This window comes from Hemiscyllium ocellatum, chromosome 51, assembly GCF_020745735.1.
Source record: "Hemiscyllium ocellatum isolate sHemOce1 chromosome 51, sHemOce1.pat.X.cur, whole genome shotgun sequence".
In the NCBI taxonomy this organism is placed as follows: Eukaryota; Metazoa; Chordata; class Chondrichthyes; order Orectolobiformes; family Hemiscylliidae; genus Hemiscyllium; species Hemiscyllium ocellatum.
Window position 1 is genome coordinate 6,592,691 of NC_083451.1, and position 21,382 is coordinate 6,614,072.

Genomic DNA, 21,382 nt, shown 5'->3' on the forward strand with positions numbered 1-21,382 from the left:
AACTCTTCCAACCCTGGCAATATCCTTGTAAATCTTTTCTGAATCCTTTCACGTTTCACAACATCTTTCCGATAGGAATAAAACCAAAATTGCGCGCAATATTCCAGCAGTGGCCTAACCAATGTCCTGTATAGCCGCAACATGACATCACAAATCCTGGACTCAATATGTTTTCCATTACAAAATGTATACCAAATGCCTTCTTCACTATCCTAGCTACCTGCGACTCCACTTTCAAGCAGATATGAATCTGCACTCCAAGGTCTCTTTTTTCAGCAACACTCCCGAGGAAATTATTATTAAGTGTGTATGTCCTGCTAAGATTTGCTTTTGCAAAATGCAGCACCTCGCATTTATCTGAATTAAATTCCATCTGCCATTTCTCAGCTCATTGGACCATCTGGTCAAGATCCTGTTGTAATCTGAGGTAACCCTCTTCGCATTCCACTACACCTCCAATTTTCGTTTCATCTGCAAACTTACTAACTGTATACGGACTTCAGTAAGGCGGTCGACAATGTTCTCCATGGGAGATTGGTTAGCTAGATTAGATCTGATGAAATGCACTGAGAAGTAGCCTTTTGGACATACAACTGGCTCAAAGGTAGAAGACAGAAGGTGGTGGTGGAGGGTCGTTTTTTAGATTGTGAACTGCGACCAGTGGAGTTCCACAAGTATCAGTAATGTGTCCACTAGTTTATGTAATTTATATGAATGATTTGGATGTGAGTGTAAGAGGTATCGATAGTAAATATGCAGATGACACCAAAATTGTAAGTGTAGTGGACAGCAAAGAAGGTTACCTCAGATTACACCAGGATCTTCATCAGATGGGCCAATTGGCTGAGAAGTGGCAGATGTAGTTTAATTCAGATCAGTGCGTGGATCTTCAATCTGGGAAAGCAAGTCTTAGCAGAACTTATATACCTAATGGTTCTAGCTCTATTGCTGAACAAAGAGATCTTGGAGTGCAGCTTCATTACTTCTTGGAAATGGAGTTGCAGGTAGATAAAATAGTGAAGAAGGTGTTTGGTATGCTTTCCTTTATTGGTCAGAGCATTGAGCACGGAGATGGATGGTCATCTTGCTACTGTAGAGGACATAGTTTCGTCCACTTTTGGAATATTGCATGCAATTCTGGTCTCCTTCCAATCGGAAAAATGTTGTGAAACTTGAAAGGATTCAAAAAAGATTTACAAAGCTGTTACTGATGGCGGTACCAGTATAGAAAGAGCTGCCAAAGGAAGTGGTGGAGGCTAGTATAAACAGCATTTAAAATGTGTATGTATGGGTATACGAAGAGGAAGGGTTGGAGGGTTATGCGCTGGGTGCTGGGAGGTGGAACTAGATTGGGTGGAATATCTGGTCGGCATGTTCCGGTTAGGCGGAATGTTCAGTTTCCATGCTGTACATCTCTATGACTCTCTGACGTCCCCTGCCAGCTAACTGTTCCTGAAGCTCTCATTCTGTCTCTCTTTCTCTCGTCCCGTCTCTATCTATTTCCACCCGTCACGTGTGGCATGGGGCATTGAATAGGGCATCAGTCAAAGGACATTAACATGAATCTATATGAGTTATCAAGAAGGCTAGTGGCATTCTGTGATTCATTGCAGAAGGATTTGTACATAAATAAGTAACAATGTTCTGCTCTCTGTCACATTACCCTGGTTCTCTCTTTAAACCTCTCGCTAATCGTAGAGTTTATTACAACCCTGGAACAGAACAGGGAAATAAAGTAAATCAACATTGACCTTCTTATGCAAACTTTTGAAATGTGAATTGATGACTTTTACGATGTGTCCAATATAATGGGCATTGTTCTGAGTAACCCATCTCAAACTTGGCCCACTGACACTGCACAGAGAATGTTTCACCCATGGTCCGTCCCTTAATTCACACTCTGACTTTACCCCTTTCAGTTTCCTCCAAACAGGGAAGCAATGGGTGTTTGATTCTGGGAGAGGACATTTTGCCTTTCAATCTTCACCTGCAAATCGTACCCATGGGAGATAACCAGGACTTCTGCTTAATTACAGGGCAAACACCACCTAGGATAATAGACAGACATTTTCTGTTTGCTGACATGTGTGTCCCTCCATATCTTTCACGCTCTTGCCAATGTAGTATGAATTGAACAAATTGTTTTTTTCATCCTTTTCAGATTTTTTCTGTGTTTTCCCGATTGTACGGTTAAAGGGTGCTGACAAATCTCAAAATGCGGACACTCTGCCTGTTCCTGTTGGTGCTGCTCACAAGCCCTATGTCATATGCAGCTGCACTGGATAACCGTGTCTTGTCTGTCATTGTCCTTCGGTAAGTCTCAGTGAAACAGATCTTACCTGACCACCGCTGGAAGCTGGGGGCTTTGTTCAATCTGAGGTCAAGTCAGAGCCTAGTTGCCTGGAGCAGGCTGGTAATAAATGGCGAGAACACGGCAGGTATAGGGAGTTCTTTGTAGCTGTGGGAAATAAATCTAAACCTATTAGCCAGGACTCTCATTACTCCCAGAGGCAGGGACTTCCAGGGAAACTATTACCAGATTTCCTGGGGTCTTATCTCTAACAGTGAAATCGATCGCACCCGCTAACCCCGAAATAAAGGAGAGAGTGATGTACATCGGAGTGAGGTTTGAAGCGAAAGTCCAAATCCCCCACACAGGCAACATTTCACTGTTTACTGAATCATCTCACTCACCTCTCAGTTTCCCTTAGTATCCCTCTGCCTGCTTTGTTATTATTCCTATTTCCTGTCAGTCTGGAAGTCTTTTGTTCTGTTTGTCTGTGTATGTCCCAAACATTTTTCCAGTTAACAATTCTTCCAGGATTCTCCCGACATCCAGCTCCCACTGATTGCACCTGAAGCTCTAATTCTCTCTCTCTCTCTTTCTCTCTCCCCGTCTCTATTTATTTCAAACCATCCCGTGTATCATGCAGCATCAAGTAGTGCATCAGTCAAAGTAACTTAAAATGAAGTTACAGTGAGTTATGAAGAAGGCTTGTGGCATTCTCTGATCCATTGCAGGAGGATTTGTACAAAAATAAGTCACATCGTTCTGCTCTCTGTCAATTAGCCTGATTCTCTCTTTAAACCTTTCACTGATCCCAGAATTTACTGCAACACTCGGATACAGATACAAAGTAAATCAACATTGAACTTCCCATGCAATAACTTGAAATGTGAATTGCAGGTTTTCACGTTTTCTTTAATTTGATGGGCGTTGTTCCAAGTAACTCATCTCAAACTGTGCCTACTGACACTGCAAAGAGAGTGTTTTACCCAAAGTCTGTTCCTTGACACACAACCTGACTTTATCTCTTTCAGTTTCCGCAAAGCAGCTGGGCGCCAGCTGACCGTTTATGGGAGAGGACACTTCGCCTTCCTGTTGGCTTTACCTGCTTCCCAGTGCAGAGAGACCAACAGACATGTAGACTTGAACCTCAGCAGATCAAGACATATTTTCATTACCGATGATGTGAATATTTTCCTGAACTCCCTAGGTGGAAATTACCTCACAGTCTTCCAGAACAGCGGCAGTCGTTGCCCAGAATGCAAATTGCTGAACCCCGTCCAGACCAACGGGAACCGCACCACGGCTGAGCTTTTCCAAACTCTGCTGAATAACAGAATCCATCACAATAACCAGTCAGTGGGCTGTATCATTCTCTACACAACCCACAGCCCATGTCTAGATCACTGTTTCAGTAACATGGGGAATTGTGAGATCATACCTGCCTTGCAAAGTTCTCCATTTCTTGACATATGGACTGAACCAGACATTCACAAGTATTTTGTCTTCAGTAAAATATTTGCCAATGATGGAGATCAGAGCCGACGCCAGGAAATCCGGGAAAAGCTGGCTGCAGTGGAAAGTACCGGGTTTCATGTCAGAAGGTGTGATGGAAAAGGCCGATTCCTGTGTAGAGAATGCTCCGCACCAGAATACTGCATCAAATAGGCTCCAAGAACTGATTTAACATAATAAGGGATCTGGGAATTTCTGAAAATGGGTGCCATGCCTGTTCAAATACATCTATCACATTTCAAATCAGAATAATAATCTGAATTTACTAACTTACACTGATATCATTTCTGCTTGTCATTCAATGAATCATATTAGATGTGATCAGAGATAAAATGTTAGTTATCCACTCAAAAAATTCAAGAAACCCTCACAGTCAAAATCAATTGCATTCACAACGTCTTTTTCCTGTCCAACAACACATCTGCAAATGCAACCCAATAGTGGTCCCACAGTCTCAGTGTCAGTCTTATTCTAACCAGTCTTATTCCTGATGAAGAGCTCCTGCCCGAAACATCCATTTTCCTGCTGCTTGGATGCTGCCTGACCTGCTGTGCTTTTCCAGCACCACTCTAGACTTGACTCGAATCTCCAGCATCTGCAGTCCTCATTTTCAACTTATCAAAATCCTGCTGGTCACTGCAGTTAGAGGTGTTTCATAACAATACTTGATAGTGTTCAGAAATCATTTCCAATGATGTTGCCAGGGTTACGGGGTTTGATCGATAGGGAGAGGTTGAATAGACTGTACTCCATGTAATCTAACCTTGTGAGCCATTCTACCATGAGGAACCCTGTCGAACCCCTCACTGAAATGCATCTGGTTCCCATCCATCCATCCATCCATTAAAATACATTTGAATGAGTACATGAATAGGAAGGGTTTTACTGAATATTGGCTAAATGCTGGAAATGGGGATGGATTTATTTAGGATACCTGGTAGGCTGTTTCATTGCTGAATATCTCTCTAACTCTCTGACTGTGACTCTAATACGAAGGTTGTACAGTAGCATTCAAACACAGTGCTGAAGTTAGATGTGAAATACTGTCACTGAGGCTGGTGTCCTTCTTCAAGTCACCCTTTATTTACACATCAGCAGCCCTCATGTCTTATCACTGTCTCATTCAGAGACCACATCTCTGACACTGACATTTCTTATCTGTCTGCCAGATTAACAGCCCCAATCATGGAACTCATATTCTATGAGATCCAACTCGCTGTAAGGTCTCAACGACTGCAATATGTACCCTGGAAATAAAGCAGACGCTGAAGAGAAACAGTTACATAACCGAAGTAAAGGAAGTGATACGGCCATGCTGGGGAGGGAAAGGGAGCTACACATTTGGGGTGACTCAGAGAGTGGAAAAAAACGAATGGGAAGGAGACCAGTAAAGAATGAATAAAACAGGTTTAATCGCCTGAATGAAGCATTCCATTAACCAATTCGTTTCAGAGTTTGGGTGCAGCATGTCGACAGTTTCCCCTTAATCGCTCTGCAGTTTCTGCATCATTTCCAAATGTTCTCTCTCCAATATTGTAGTATTGGAATCGTTTGAACAGCAGAGATATCATTTCTTTGCACAGCTCTATTCAGTGAAATGATTCGCATGTTTTACCAGACGTGATTTTTCTGCTTTTGATTTATGCATATAAAATAAACTTAATTCCACCATTGAACAGCAATCTGCTTGCAGAATTATGATTTCTGTTTTGTGAAGAAATATGAACGAGCTGGAGAAGGAGTGGCAGTGCCCATGGTGGGGAATCTCCAATATTGCAGTTGGAAGATGGGGTCATGGAGGGGGTTGGGGTTCACAGGAACTATTCAGGAGGGAAAGGGAGAGACACGTGGTGTACATTGTGGCACCAAGGCAGTGAGGAGAATGACATGCGGCCTGGATGGAATTCTGGCTCCATTGTCAACGGCAGGTGCTAAGTAGAAAAGGCCACAATGTATTGACTCACAGGAAGTAAGGATCAAGCTCGGCTGACAGTGAAACTGGCAACAGACACTGATAGGATGGTGAACAATACAGGGTCACTGTGAACCTGTTGCCAGTCACAATATAGCTTGTTGAATCGTACCTCAATGAACGATGCTCTTTGGTCTGCCTAAAACCTGTTGGTCTTCCAGAGCTAGGAGTTGACCCTGACTGGGTGTTTCAGACTGACACATCTCAATGTCCATGACTACATGCTGTGGGATAGACGAGAGCTTGGGGCAGCTGCTGCCACGGTGAATTGGGGAATACCACTATCTCAGGTCTTCCTGGTGAAGGGAAATGGGGATTGGCTCAGTTATCGGACCCTCCCAGTGATTCCCGTAGGTTTAATTATGTGCATATAAGAGAGCGTTTTTGATTTTTGGTTCAAGTCATTTCCAATGTTTTGTTTGTTTACTTGAACAGAATATTCTTTATTGTAATATCCTTTATTGTCACATGACATGCAACTGCAAAGGGCCTAACTGCATTTGTGACTATATGTATACAGAAACATATTTTTAATGAATAAAATATAATTTTGAAATTTAAAGAAAAGCCATGCTCATTGTTAGACTGTTCTCAATCAGCATGTAGTAACTGGGTGGTGTGCAGATGAGTCCAGACTCTTAATGAGACGGTTTACAGTTATCATATTGTTACTGGGTGGTGCATTAATGCGACTAGTTTCACTGAGAGACTGTTTTACACTGATATTATACTGACTGGGAGGTGTGTATATGAGGCCGCAATCATTCTGAGACTGTCTACAGACACTGTATAGTGACAGAGACGTGTTAAATGAGATCATACGTAGTGTGAGAATGTTTACAGACACCGTGCAGATACTGGGAGGTGTGCAGTTCAGGTTAGAATCGCCGTGAGATTCTTTAAAGTCAGCGTAGAGATACTGGGACGTGTGTAAACCAGGCCAGATTCACTGCGAGACTCTTTACAGTCAGTGTACAGTTCCTGGGGATGTGCACATCAGGCCAGACTCTTTACAGTCAGTGTATAGTTACTGGGAGCTGTGCATGTCAGAGCAGAACTATTGTGAGACTCATTACACTCAGTGTATAGTTACTGGGAGGTGTGTCGATCACACGAGCCTCAGTGTGAGACAAAATCAAAAATTGCTGGAAAACCTCAGCATGTCTGCCAGCATCTGTGAAGAATAATCTGAATTAACATTTCAAGTCCGCTGACTCTTCAACACTACAACTCAGTGTGGAAACAGTTTGCTCATATTTATTGAGGTATTTGTAGATGAGGCCAGTTTGCAGCGACTGTATGGATACTGGGAGGCTTATAGATGAGGACAGGCTCTCTATGAGGCTGTTTGCAGTGATTCTATGGTCACTGTATGATGTGAGATGAGTACAGGCTCTCTATGAGACTGTTTGTTGTGACTGTATTGTTACTGGGAGGTATGTAGTTGAGGAAAAAAAGGATAACCACAGAGAAAATAGGGCCCTTAAAAGATCAGTAAAGCGGCCTTTGTGTGGAGCCACAGAAAATGGAGGAGATACTGCATGAATATTTTGCCTCATTATTTATTGTGGAAAATGATATCCAAGATTGTGACTGGAGGGAAGTAAATGGTGACATCTTGCAGAATGTCCATATTCAACAGGAGGATGTGCTGGATGTCTTTAAATGGGTAAACGTGGATCAATCTCCAGGACCTGATGAGGTGTACCTTAGAACTCTGTGGGAAGCAAGGGAAGTGATTGCTTCGCCTGTTGCTGAGACATTTGTATCATCGATAGTCTCACATGAGGTGCCGGGAGGCTGGAGATTGGCTAATGTGGTGCCACTGTTTAAGAAGAGTTGTAAGGACAAGCCAGGGAACTATAGACCAGTAGGCCAGACGTTGGTATTGGGCAAGATGATAGAAAGAATCCTGAGGGTAAGAATATACTTATATATGGAAAGGCAAGGAATGCTTAGGGTTAGTCAATATGGCTTTGTGTGTGGGAAATCATGTCTCACAAATTTGATTGACTTTTTTGAGGAACGAGCAAAGAGGATTGATGAGGTCAGAGCTGTTACTTATGTGGTCTTCAGTTAGGCATTCGACAAGGTTCCCCATGGGAGATGGATTAGCAAGGTTAGATCTCATGGAATACAGGGAGAACGAGCCATTTGGTTACAGTATTGGCTCAAAACTAGAAGAGAGCGGTTGGTGGTGGAGTGTTATTTTTCAGACTGGAGCCCTGCGACCAGTGGAGTGCTACAAGGATCAGTGCTGGGTCCTGATGGACTTTAAGGCTTAATCTACAAACTTATTATCTTTTATGTGTGAGCCAAGTCCTGCGTGCTCTTTAAAATAAAGCAATAAGAAAAAACATTTAATTTTGCACTTTCAGTTTTATTCTTACAATAAGTGGATAAAGTATACAGAGCTCTGGGTCTAAACCTTTCTGGCCCTGACAAACTACTGAGTCAGTCAGTTCACAAAGAACAAAGACCCCTCTCTGTCCCTGATCCAGTCTTTTATACTATACAAAATATCATGCCATCACTCAAGTGAAACTGGGTTCTCATTGGCTGTTGCTCCGATTCCATTCCCCGCCTCCTCGCATTTCCGGCTGTCCGATCTCACGTGACCTTCCCGTTTTCGGGACCACCATGCGGCCTCCTTTCGAGCGCAAAACGGCAGTCTCGCCCGCTTCCGGTGCGCGAAACGGCCGATCACGTGACCTCCCGGAGCGCGAAACAACGAGACCACGTGACCGCGCCCGCGTCCCGGGGCATCCCGTCATCATCCTCTGCGCGCGCATCAGAGGACCACGTGACCTCCGAGCGCCGAGGAAACGCCCCCCAGTCCGGACAATTTAGTTTCCAGCTAAGTGTTTTTTTATATATATATTTACAGTCCTTTACTTTTTTGTCATGTACATAAATGATTTGGATGCTAGCATCAGAGGTACAGTAGGTAAGTTTGCAGGTGACACCAACATTGGAGGTGTAGTGGACAGCGAAGAGGGTTACCTCAAATTACAACAGGATCTTGATCAGATTTAGGCAATGGGATGAGACGTGGCAGATGGAGTTTAATTCCGATCAATGTGCAGTGCTGCATTTTGGGAAAGGAAACCTTAGCAGGACTTATACACTTAATGGTCGCGCCCTACGGAGTGTTGCTGAGCAAAGAGACCTTGGATATCTCCTTGAAAGAGGAGTCGCAGGTAGATAGGATAGTGAAGAAGGCGTTTGGTATGCTTTCCCTTATTGGTCAGAATGTTGAGTATAGGGGTCATGTTGCGGCTGTACAGGACATTGGTTGGGCCACTTGCTGGAATATTGCATGCAATTCTGGTCACCTTCCAATTGGGTAGATGTCGTGTAACTTGAAAGGGTTCAAAAGAATTTACAAGGATGCTGCCAAGGTTAGAGGATTTGAGCTATGGGGAGAGGCTGACTCGGAAGGGGTTGGTTTCCTTGAAGCGTCGGAGGCTGAGGGATGACCATATAGAGGTTTACAAAATTATGAGTGGCATGGATACGTTAAATAGGCAAAGTCTTTTCCCTGGGGTCGGGGAATCCAGAACGGGAGGGCATAGGTTTAGCCTGAGAGTGGAAAATTATAAAAGAAACCTAAGCGGCACCCTTTTTCACGCAGAGGGTGGTACGTGTCTGGAAGTGATAAAGTTTGATACAATTGCAACTTTTGAAAGGAATTTGGATGGTTATATGAATAGGAATGGTTTTGAGGCAGGTGGACCGGGTGCTGGCAGGTTGGACGAGATTGGGTTGGAATATCTGGTCGGCATGGGCGGGTTGGATCAAAGGGTCTTTTTACATGTTGTACATCTTTATGACTTATGGCAGTCTCTGTATGAGACTGTTTGCTGTGACTGTATGGTCACTGGGAGGTGTATAGATACGGGCAGGCTCTCTATGAGACTGTTTGCTGTGACTGCATGGTTACTGGGAGTTGAGAGCAGAGTCAAAGTGAGATTGTTTGCTGTTACCACGTAGTTGCTGGATGGTCTGTATATCAGGTCAGTGCCACTGTGAGACTGTTTACAATCGCGGTATATTAACTGGCGGGTGTGTCGATGAGGCCACGGTCACTGACAGACCGTTTACATTAACCGTACAGTAACTGAGAATGTGTAGTTGAGTCCAGACTCACTGTGAGACTGCTTACAGTGATGTCATACTTTCTGGGAAGTGTGTCAATGAGGTCACGCTCAGTGTCAGACTGTCGGGGGTTCGCTTGTGGGGATGAGTCCAGCACATTCAGACTGTGTTTTCACTGGAGAGTTGCAGAAGAGCAGGTGCCCTGATTGAATATCCTAGGATTCAGTGAGGATGAGAAAGTGGTGATGCTGAGAGGCTGTTTCCCCAGTGGGAGAATCCAGAACCAGGGGGCACACCTTCAGAGTAAGGAGTGTCTCATCAAAGACAGGAAGAGCAAAAATTCATAGAATATTCTCCTGCAGTTCAGGCCCAATATCCCTCGATGTTGCACTCACCTGTGAAAATAGTCCGGAGCTCATCTATCCTACATTGTGGTATTTTCACCAATATGTTTATGCAATGACCAGTTAGATGCCCTTAAAATTGGCAAGTCTACTACTGTTGCAGGCAGTGCACTCCACGCCCATGCTACTCCCTGAGTAAAGAAACTACCTCTGACATCTGTCCTATATCTATCATTCCTCAGTTGAGAGCGACATCCACTTGTGCTGGCCATCACCTTCTGAGGAGAAAGGCTCTCCCTGTCCATCCTATCTAACCTTCTGATTATCGTATCTGCCTCAATTAAGTCACTTCTCAATATTCTTCACTCTACCACAAACAACCTCAATTCCATTACCCGTTCCTAATAAGGCCTGCCCTCCGTAACTGGCAACATGCCAGTAAATTCATGCAAACTTTACAAAAGTTCCATATCCTTCCTATAATGCAGTGACCAGATCTGTCCACAATACTCCCAAATGCGGCCGCACCAGAGTTTCGTACAGCTGCAGCATGACCTTGTGGCTCTGAAACTCGATCCCTCTAGCAATCAAAACGAACATCACATTTGCCACCTTAACAACCCTATCAATCTGTGTGGAAACTTTCAGGGATCTATGTTCATGGAGACCGAGATTTCTCTGCTCTTCTACGCTACCGAGAATCTCACCTTTAACCCAGTTCTCTTTATTTCTATTACTCCGTCCATAGTGAATCACTTCACACGTGTCCACATTAAACCCCATTTCCTACCTCTCAGCCCAGTTCTGCAGCTTATCTATGTCTCTCCGTAACCAGCAAGTTCCTTTAGGAGTGTTCACAACTCCAATAACCTTAGTCTCACCGGCAAATTTACTAACACAATCTACGCGCTCATCGAGGGGATTTATAAAAATGACAAACAACAGTGGCCCCAAAACGGATCCTTGCAGAACCCCACTAGTATTTCAACTCTAGGATGAAGATTTCCCCTCAACCACCATCTTCTTTCAGCATGCCAATTTCTGATCCTATCCATTAAACCACCCTCAATCCCAGGCCTCAGTATTTTGTGCAATAGCCTACTGTAGAGAACCTTATTAAACGCCTTACTGAAATCCATATACACTACATTAAACACTTTACCCTCATCCACCTGCCTGGTCACCATCTCAAAGAGCTCAATAAGATTTGTGAGGCATGACTACCCTTCACAATATGGTGTTGACTATCCCTAAACAACGTATTTCTCTGTCAATTATTATCAATCCTAACTCTTCTCCAACTTTTACTCACAAACGACGTGAAGCTCACTGGTCTTCAATTACCAGGGTTATTTCAACACCCCATCTTGAACAAGGGAGCAACATTTGCCATTCTGCAATCTTCTGAAACTATATCTGTAGGCTATGACGACATAAAGATCAAAGCCAAGGACTCGGCAGTCTCCTCCCCGGCTTCGCAGAGAATCCTCGGATAAATCACAGCCGGCCCAGACTTATCCATTTTCACATACCCCAGAATTGCAAACGCATCCTCCTTGTGAACCTCAATCCTGTCTAGTCTCGACTCAGTATTCACCTCCACACCATTGTCTTTTTCCAGTGTGATTACTGACAAAACATATTCATTTAGCAGTTCCGTTATCTCCTCGGACTTCACGCACAACTTCCCACTACCATCCTTGATTTCCCCGAATCTTTCTCTCGTCATTCTTTTATTCCTGATATACCTATAGAAATCCTAAAGGTTTTCTTTGATCCGAGCGGTCAAAGAATTCTCTTGTTCCTTCCTGTCTCTTCTTAGCTCTCTCTTCAGTTCATTTCTGGCTAATATGTCACCCTGAAGTGCCCCAACTAAGCCATCACGTCTCATCCTAACATAAGCCATGTCCTTCCCCAAGAAAACAGATTCAACTTCTCTTATAATCCACAGATCCCTCACTCAACCTCTTCCTCCCTATCTGAGAGGTGCATACTTATCAAGGGCACGCAGCAGCTGTTCCTTGAATAAGCTACAAATTACAATTGTGACCATCCTCTACAGTTTCGTTTCCCATCATATGCATCCTAAATCTTACCTAATTGCATCATCATTGCCTTTTACCCAGCAATTACTCTTGCCGTGCTTTATATACATATCCCTTTCCGTTGATATACCAATCATAGCCAAATTATGGTCACTATCAACAAAGTGCTCACTTACCGCCAAATCTAACATCTTGTCTGGTTCATTACCCAGTAGCAAAGCCAATATTGCCTCGGCCCTTGTTGGTTTTTCTATATACTGTGTCAGGAAACGATCTTGCATGCATTGGACAAAAACTGACCCATCTAAAGTACTCGAACTATTATATTTCCAGTCATTCCAGGAACGTATCATTCTGGTTGCAATATGGATGGGAGGTCATAGACAATGCAGAACTTCCCCAAACATTTCCTGAAAGAATATCTCCAAACATTATCAGATGGTTTAATCGGTTGCTCTCAGCACATTTTCACCTCAAAATTCTCTGATGCAGTGTGAAGTTAAGCATGTTTCATAAAAGATTGTTCATCCAACGAACGTCTGAGATATGCCAGAAGTAATTTTGATGAGGACACTGATAAATTTGAGCTGAAACTCCATCAAATTGTTTTCTTGCATATATCATTCGTGAGCAGCAGTGGCTTACTTGTTGATCTCCAACAACCAGGAATTGTGCAGTATTTGATAGACACGAATTATTTTTTTCAAACATAGGGCACTGTCAAAACTGAAAAGTTTTGGAAGTCATGAGGAAGTTTCCTGCTCGAAACGTGGATTCTCTTGCAAATCGGAGACTGCCTGACCTGTTTTGCCTTTTCGAGCGCCTGACGTTTCAACTCTGATGCTTTGCAAGAGAATATATGACATGCAAAGCATAGGCTGGAAATTGCAGAACAGCACAGCAGGATGCACTTCGATTTCCATTTCACTTTCTACTGAAAAAAAATGGGAACGCTGTTCACATGTTGGATTTTCGTAAATTATAAACAAAACAGCTTTTAGGAAAGGTAATCTAACTTGCTTAACTGTTATAGCATCCATGCAAAGTCAGAACGTTCAGAACTTCAGAACGAAAAACACTCTCCCTATCGACCCTATCTCACCATCTGATTCTCTTATGTGCCTGAATTAATTCAACCCTGAACCTTGTTCTGTCTAACGTAAACAGCAGCAATATCAGCCTTTCCGCATAAGACCTTCCCTCCATACCAGGCAACAAGATTTCAATAGTGTGTTGACGTCCAAAAGTCATACATAGAACATAGAACATTCCAAGTTAGCACAGGGCTTTCAAACTTCGAGATTGCACCAAACTGTGGAATCAATCTGAAGGCTATCTAACCTATGCTATTCCGCTTTCATCCATATGTTTATGCAATGAATATTTAAATGCCCTTCAAGTTTGTGAGTCTGCTTTTGTTGAAGGTAGGGCGTTCCATGCCCGTAATACTCTCTGAGTAAAGAAACTACCTCTGACATCTATCCGACATCTATCCCCCTCAATTCAAAAGCTACGTGCCATCATGCTAGCCATCACCATTCGAGGAAAAAGACTCTCCCTATCCACCCTATCTCACCCTCTGATTGTCTTATATGTCTTAATTAAATCATCTCTCAACCTTATTCTCTCTAACGAAAACAGTAGCAATGTCATCAGACTTTCCCCATACGACCTTCCCTCCATACCAGGCAGCATCCTAATAAATTTCGTCTGTGTCATTTCCTAAGCTTTTATATCCTTCCTATAATGCAGTGACCAGAAATATATGCAATATTCCAAGTACAGCTGCACCAGAGTTTTGTATACCCGCAACATGACTTCGTGGCTTCAAAACGTAGTCACTCTACCAATAAAACCAAACACACCGTCTGCCTTCTTAACGATCCTATCAAATTGAATGTCCACTTTCAGGGATAGATGTGTATTGACTCCAAGATCTCTCTGCTCATTGACATTAGCCCAGTACTCTTTATTCCTGTTGTTCCTACAAAAGTGAGTCACCTTACACTTTCTCTCATTAAACTCAATTTTCCACCTCTCAGACCAGCTCGTCAGCTTATCTATGCACGTCTGTGACTTGCAACATCCTTCAGCACTATCCACAACCCCACTGCCATTAGTTCCATACGCAAAGTAACTAACCCATCCTTCTACGCCTGCATCCAGGATATATATAAAAATGACAAATCGCCTTGGCCCGGAAACAGATCGTTGTGGTACATAACAATAACTGAACTCCAGGATGAACATTTCCCGTCAACCACCACCCTCTGTCTTTTCCAGCTGAGCAAATTCTTATCCAAACCGATAAATCAATCCCATGCCTCCGTATTTTGTGCAATAGCCTACCATGGGGACCTTATCAAACATTTACAGATATCCATATACAAAATGTCAACCACTTTACTCCCATCCACCTGTTTAGTCACCTTCTCAAAGAACGCAATAATATGTGTGGGTAACCACCTACGCTTCACAAAATCGTGTTGACTATCCCTAGTCGTCTGAACGCTGCAGCTAGCAATTCAATTAAAGGACAATTAATGATGGAGAAGAATGATGGTCGATGCAGTTATTTAGAAATTCTCAGAATGATGACATGGACAGGAAATATATTGATCGGCTGAGATTGTGCATCACGGTGGCACAGTGGTTACCACTGCCGCCTCATAGCATTAGAGACCCGTGTTCAATTCCCGCCTCAGGGACTGACTGTGTGGAGTTTGCACAGTCTCCCCATATCTTCGTAGGTTTTGTCCAGGTGCTCCGGTTTCCTCCCAACCTCCAAAAATATGCATGTGAGGTGAATTGGCCATGCTAAATCTTCCGTAGTGTTAGTTAAAGAGACAAATGTAGGGGAATTGGTCTGGGTGGTTGACGGATCGGTGTGGACTTGTTGGGGTCTGTTTCCACACTGTAAGTTATCTTATCTAATCATGATTAAGGCAAAGGTTTCCCGGAATGATGCCTGGTAATTTGTAAGTGGTGATGGAAGGAGGAATCAGAAATCTGACAGGGGGTCGGAACTCCACTCATAGTTAATCTAAATGTAAAGATTCCCTACAGACATCACCATTAACCAGAAAGTGCACAGAATTTCTCGCTACGAATAGCGTTTCTTTGAGAGAAATTCGACAGGACAAAAATGGTATAATTTCACTGGTTCAGAACATATTACGCAGAAACTATTCATGGGCAAATTAGTTGACGAGAATTCTGAAGATAAAACATCGCACTTTAATGATAACTGTTTTTCACTCCTTAGTCTACCGAATACTTCCAGCCTTATTTCCAGATTTGTTGAGTTAAGCTTCCATGATAATGGCAGCGAGTCAGGGGATCAGAGAGAGCTGCAGCTCCTTTAAAAGGCGCCAATAATAGGCATTCAACAAACCAGTTTAATCCCATTTCCTCAGCCTTGTCTGCCTTATCATTGCACGTGCACATGGAAATCCTTCTTAAATATTGTGCAATTTCTTAACTCCCCCATCCTCACAGAATCTGAGCTCCAGATATCCATCATCCTCTCGATGGCAAACATTGTTCCTTACAGCTTCCCAACTCCTTCGACAGCTTAATCTGTCCAATTTCACTTCACAACTGAAACTCTCTCGTCCATTCATACACTGGTATATGTCCTGTGCACCTTCGACAATGTTGTCACATCCGCCATATAATTTGGACTCCTAAACTACACGCAATGCTCTCACTTCAGCTCAACCAACATTTTACACAGTTTCCAGAACTGCTCATAACTCCTCCTTAAGCACAACAATCCCCTCTGGTCTAGTAGCTTGTATTTCAGTATTATCCTCGCACACATTGTCTTTTTTTAATGTGAATACTGACGAAACGTGTTCATTTAGAGCTAAATCTATCTCATCTGACTCCACGCACCACTTTGCACTACTATGCTCCATTAGCCCTAATCTTACTCTACTCATTGTTTAATTCGTGATGATACTGTAGAAAGCCTTAGGGATTTCCATGATCCGCCAATGAATTCTCATGTCCCATACTGGTTTGTCTTAGGTCTGTATTTGGATGTAATGCTATCCCTTATCAAAAATGATACCCCCGTCCTCTTTTGATCCATTTTCTTACTCAGCCTTGAGGTTCACCTGTTTTCTATTTTTAGCGCTCTGTTTCAGGGAACATCTCTGGCACACACGCACGAAGCAACCATACCGCCCTTTGGCCCAAAATTTCAACTCCCCCTCCCACTCAGTCGATGACATGCAGGTCCTGGGCCATCTTCACCGCCGCTTCCTCACTACACGACGCCTGGAGGTAAAACGCCTCATCTTCCACCTCGGAGCACTTCAACCCAAGAGCATCAATGTGGACTTTACCATTTTTCTCATTTCCCCTTCCCCCATCCCACCCCAGTTCCCAACGTCCAGCTCAGCACCGAACCTATGACCTGTGCGACTGGCCTATCTTCTTTGCCACCTGTCCACTCCACCCTCCTCCCTGACCTTTCACCTTAATCCCCACACCCACTCACCTATTGTACTCTATGCTATTTTCTCCCCACTCCCACCCTCCTCTCATTTATCTCTCCACCCTTCAGGCACTTTTCCTGTATTCCTGATGAAGGACTTGAGCCTGAAACGTCGATTTCACTGCTCCTCAGATGCTGCCTGAACTGCTGTGCTTTTACAGCACCACGGTATTCCCGAATCTGGTTTCCAGCATTTGCAGTCATTGTTTTGACCTTTGAGCACATTGGACACCCTGTCCGAGATATTCTTGATCAGGGCACTGAGGAGGCAACAAGCCATTCACGTGGTCCCCTGCAGAATGTTTCCACCACTGAATTTAGAGGTTCCTATCACAACCAATCGCTTGGAACCTGACATTTTACGTTACGTAACAGCCTGGCTTGGTGACAGAAACTTGACTGCTGGTGCTACATGCATCTGAGACTCACCTCAAGTACATCCCAAGCAGCATAATTCTTTGAGATGGGGATAGCCACCAGAAACTCCAGCACTACCTGCCTTTTCTTCCGAACTTTAATAGATGTAACCCATCTACATGACTGTATCTGCGGATTTTCTGCCTTCCTATAACTGCTATGCTTCTGTAAATTCTTCACTGCCACTAACTGCCGTTCCAGCTGATCAAAATATACACATTGAATTCATAACCAAACACGCTTACTGCCAACATACTCAACAGTATCATGAAAACTCTCCCTACCCCCGGAAATCTGAGAAAGGGTACATTCCTCTCCTAAAGGCAATCTATGAACCTGAACAAGCTAAAGGTGCAAGAAATAGCATAGTCTTACTTCACTAATGAAGCACTGCTCCAGGCAACTACAGTGTCAATGTTTTGCATTTTTAAATTTAATCAAGCGGCAGAACTCAATAAACATATCACCACAAAGAAATCACTCTACTCATTATTGCAGACTTCCAAAAAACGGCAGTGAAGTTCCACTTAACATATTTTAAAAAACAATGCACTTAGCTGTTCCCGCACTGCGAGCTCTCTCTCTCGCAGATTACTTCAAGTTCATCTTGAAATTTGATTGTTGGTTAATTTTTCATAGACACACTTCAATGTCCAAAGATACTTCCCTGAAACAGCTGTGTCAAGCAGTTGTGTCGGTTTCTTTCTCCTTTAATCCCTTGAGCACAAGGTTCCTGCCTTTGTCTCTCTATCTTTTTGAAAAGTGTCATTTTTATTCTAATCTTTCTTTTCCCCAAAATTCCCAAACCAACGCAACAGCTTAGAAAACAGTAATTGCTGCTCCTGGAATTTGTGAAAATGACCTTTTATAGCTAAATGTCTAGAAAAAAGGATTAGATCATACAGCAACATTTTTCCGGTCCTCTGATTCAGATTACATAAATCATGAGAAAACTAAACAAAGGAACGAACAGATATCTGGATCAAGCCGGGGGAACTGAATCGAAACGAGGTATCCCTGGAAACACATTTATGATTTAAAAACATATTTTATGCAGTATGCCATTTATTTTTCTTTAATTAGAAGATGCTCATGTTTTTGTAATTTGTCCAGCTGTGTGGATCCGAGAGTTCTGTGAGAAAGAGTTTCCCACTCTGCCCTGCAGAGAACGATGATACATTCACCAGATAGTTTATTTTTATGTCAGCTTCACTTGCTGTGCAGTGATTGCTTGGGAGATTTTTTTTTCTGAGGCATGAATCATTCATCTTTTGTTTTGGGATTTGTTGTTCAGCTTTCTGTATTCTACTGCTCATTGCTATCAGCAGTTTACTTTGACTTTGTTCCTCTAGTCTCTTCCGTGTTGCTCCTTGGAAGGAGTCATTTCTTTTTCATTGGAAAAAACAACAAAATCCTGTTGCTACTCCTTTTTTTTTCAATTTCGTCCATTCTTCACGGGGACACCTCGTTCCATTATCTGCTGCATCTCATGTTGGCTCTCAATCACTTGGATTTATTAATCAATTGAATTGTTTTTATAACTGGATATTTCACGGCATACTTTAACTGATCTCTAAAGTTTTTCTGTGTCACCACAAAAAGAAGTGCATTTGTGCAGCAACTTAGGTTCGGCAGCATGTATGCAACTTGTACAAAGAGATCAAAATCATCCACGTAATAACCAACATTGAACATATATAAAATATACACAAACCAGAGAAGGATAAAATTGGCGGACATGGCAAAGAGTAAAATCACAGATTTCTTTCTGCTGTCTATCTCTGGGTCAATCTCTGTTTTTCTCTGACCCCTCAGTCCTTTACGTGCCTTAACGGCCTCAAAGATGTGTCTGACGGTCAGAATGTTGAGGAAGACAATAAAAATGAATGGGAGACATGGTGTTAAAAATATGTCAAGACATTTAAAACTCTCCCAATGTATATTATCATAAAAGCTGTCTTTGATGTAACAAAACCATGGAATGTTTCTAACGACACTTCCAGATTCATATATGAAATAATTGGGAATATTCTTTAAAGAGAAGAAAATGCAGATAGTTTATAGAACTCTCATTGCAGTTTTTTCTGTACAATACCGAGATTTCATCTGATGAATACAAATGGCTACAAATCGATCAAATGTAAAAGCAACAGTGAACCAGACAGAACAATCGACAGTAAAGTACCTCAGGACCTGGAGAACACTACAAACAGGAGTGATGTCCAGAAAGACAGTGGATAATAATAGGAAACAAACTCAATAAATATGATATGAAAAATAATGAACAGTAGATCAGATACTGCCATGGCTACGAGATAGCGAGTGGAACATGTTGACAGGCCAGACTTGCTCCGAGATAAGAATGCAATTGCCACCAGACTAACTGTAAGATGAAAGAAAATAGATTTGAAATGATTAATTGAATTTTCTAGATTAATGCTGAACTTTAGAACTCAGGTTTCTTTTTGTTCAGTACAATGTCATGAGAACCATTACAGTAGCTTCTCTCAAGTCAAATAACTTGCAGTTTCAAAAGACAAACACAATCACATGGACAGAAAATTAATCTCAAAAACACGACCAGGTACTCATTATGTCTTTTTTGGGGGCGGTGGAGGGGTTGGTCGGGAGATGGTATTTATTTTCCTTTACAGTGTCGAACTGTAGTTTCCCATAACAAAATACTCACAAAAAACAACACCCGGAATCAGTAAAACACCGATTCAGAGACTCTTGGTGGGCAATTGTTTCACACGGAAGGTGATTTAGTTTTGTCATGAGCTGCCGCAGGAATTTATAAATACCGGTACAGATGTAATATTCAAAAGGCATGTGGACAGGTGCATGAATAGGAGAAGTATAGAGGTCTTTGAATGCCACAATGATTCTGTGGTTTGCACTGATGTCTCTCAGTACAAGGGAGTCAGGTGAGATTACAGCCTCAATGCGACTGCCTATGTTGAGTTTCCACGTTTTCCCCGTGTTTTCCATCAGTTTCTGCCGGATGCGCCAACTTTCTACAAAAGTCCAAAAATGCACATATCAAGTGGTATGACTATGCTAAATTTTCCCTGGTGTTCAGGGATATGTAGGTTAGGTGCGTTAGCCATGGGAAATGCAGGGGATAACGTAGGGGGATCAGATGTAGATTGTTGGACTGAGTTGCCTGTTTCCACGCGATGTGGATTCTATGAAATGCAGAACTTCGTCGGCATGGACAATTTGGACTGAAAGTGTGCGTTTCCATCGTGCAACGCTAAGATGCTCATCGTGCATTCAGGGATGGTAATGGCATTGTAGGTCAATGGGTGTTTGGTAGATTCTTACTGCTTAAGATTATTATTGTCTGGTTTCTGGAGAGTGCGAATGCTATTTATCAATGACCATGCCAAGCTAGATGCTATCATGAAGTTTTGGGACGCAAATGTCTTCATTATATAAGGAGATACAAACTGTGGTGAACGTGGTGTAATTGTTTGCAAACATCTCCGCTTTGGACATGACAAGTGGAGGGAAGGGCATTGGTGAGGCAACTACAGAGTTCGGGGCCAAGGACACGACCATGCAGAATTCGTGCCTCGATGTCTGACAGATGAGATGATTGTCCTTTTAGTGCCAGAACCATCTTACTAGGCAGTGCAATAATAAAGAGAGTTGTAATCTCTTTGACTCCAGTTTCTTAAAGGCTTCCTGTTGTCAGTATATGTTTATAATTTATACGTTAAGAACGCAGAGATTTTATTTCAGTTCATGAAAAAAATAAAAATAGGAACATCTGATTAAGGAATAAATGTTTTTTAATAGCAGGTCAAACAATCCAGAGATTGTCGCACTTTAGCGTTTAACACATGTTGACGTTGAATAAATAGAAGCTGTGGAACAAAAATTGGGGTTGTGTGATGAAGTTGGACATACGGCAGAGTCAGAACGTTTACCATTAACACACGAAAAGAAGACAAATGCTCTCTACTTGGAAACTTAGATTTATGCGGTCTGCCGGTAATAATATTGCCTTAAAACTAACTGGTGCAACGTCCTTAACAAAACCTCTTCCTCCCAAGGAGGACACACATCACAAAGTAATGGACAGTGATCACTTTAAAAATCAACTGCGCTTAGAATATGAATAACCGATTCAAACAATGTTCATCAAAGTCTTATCACATACAGGTGCGAAATAGTGTCAACACATGTTTTTCC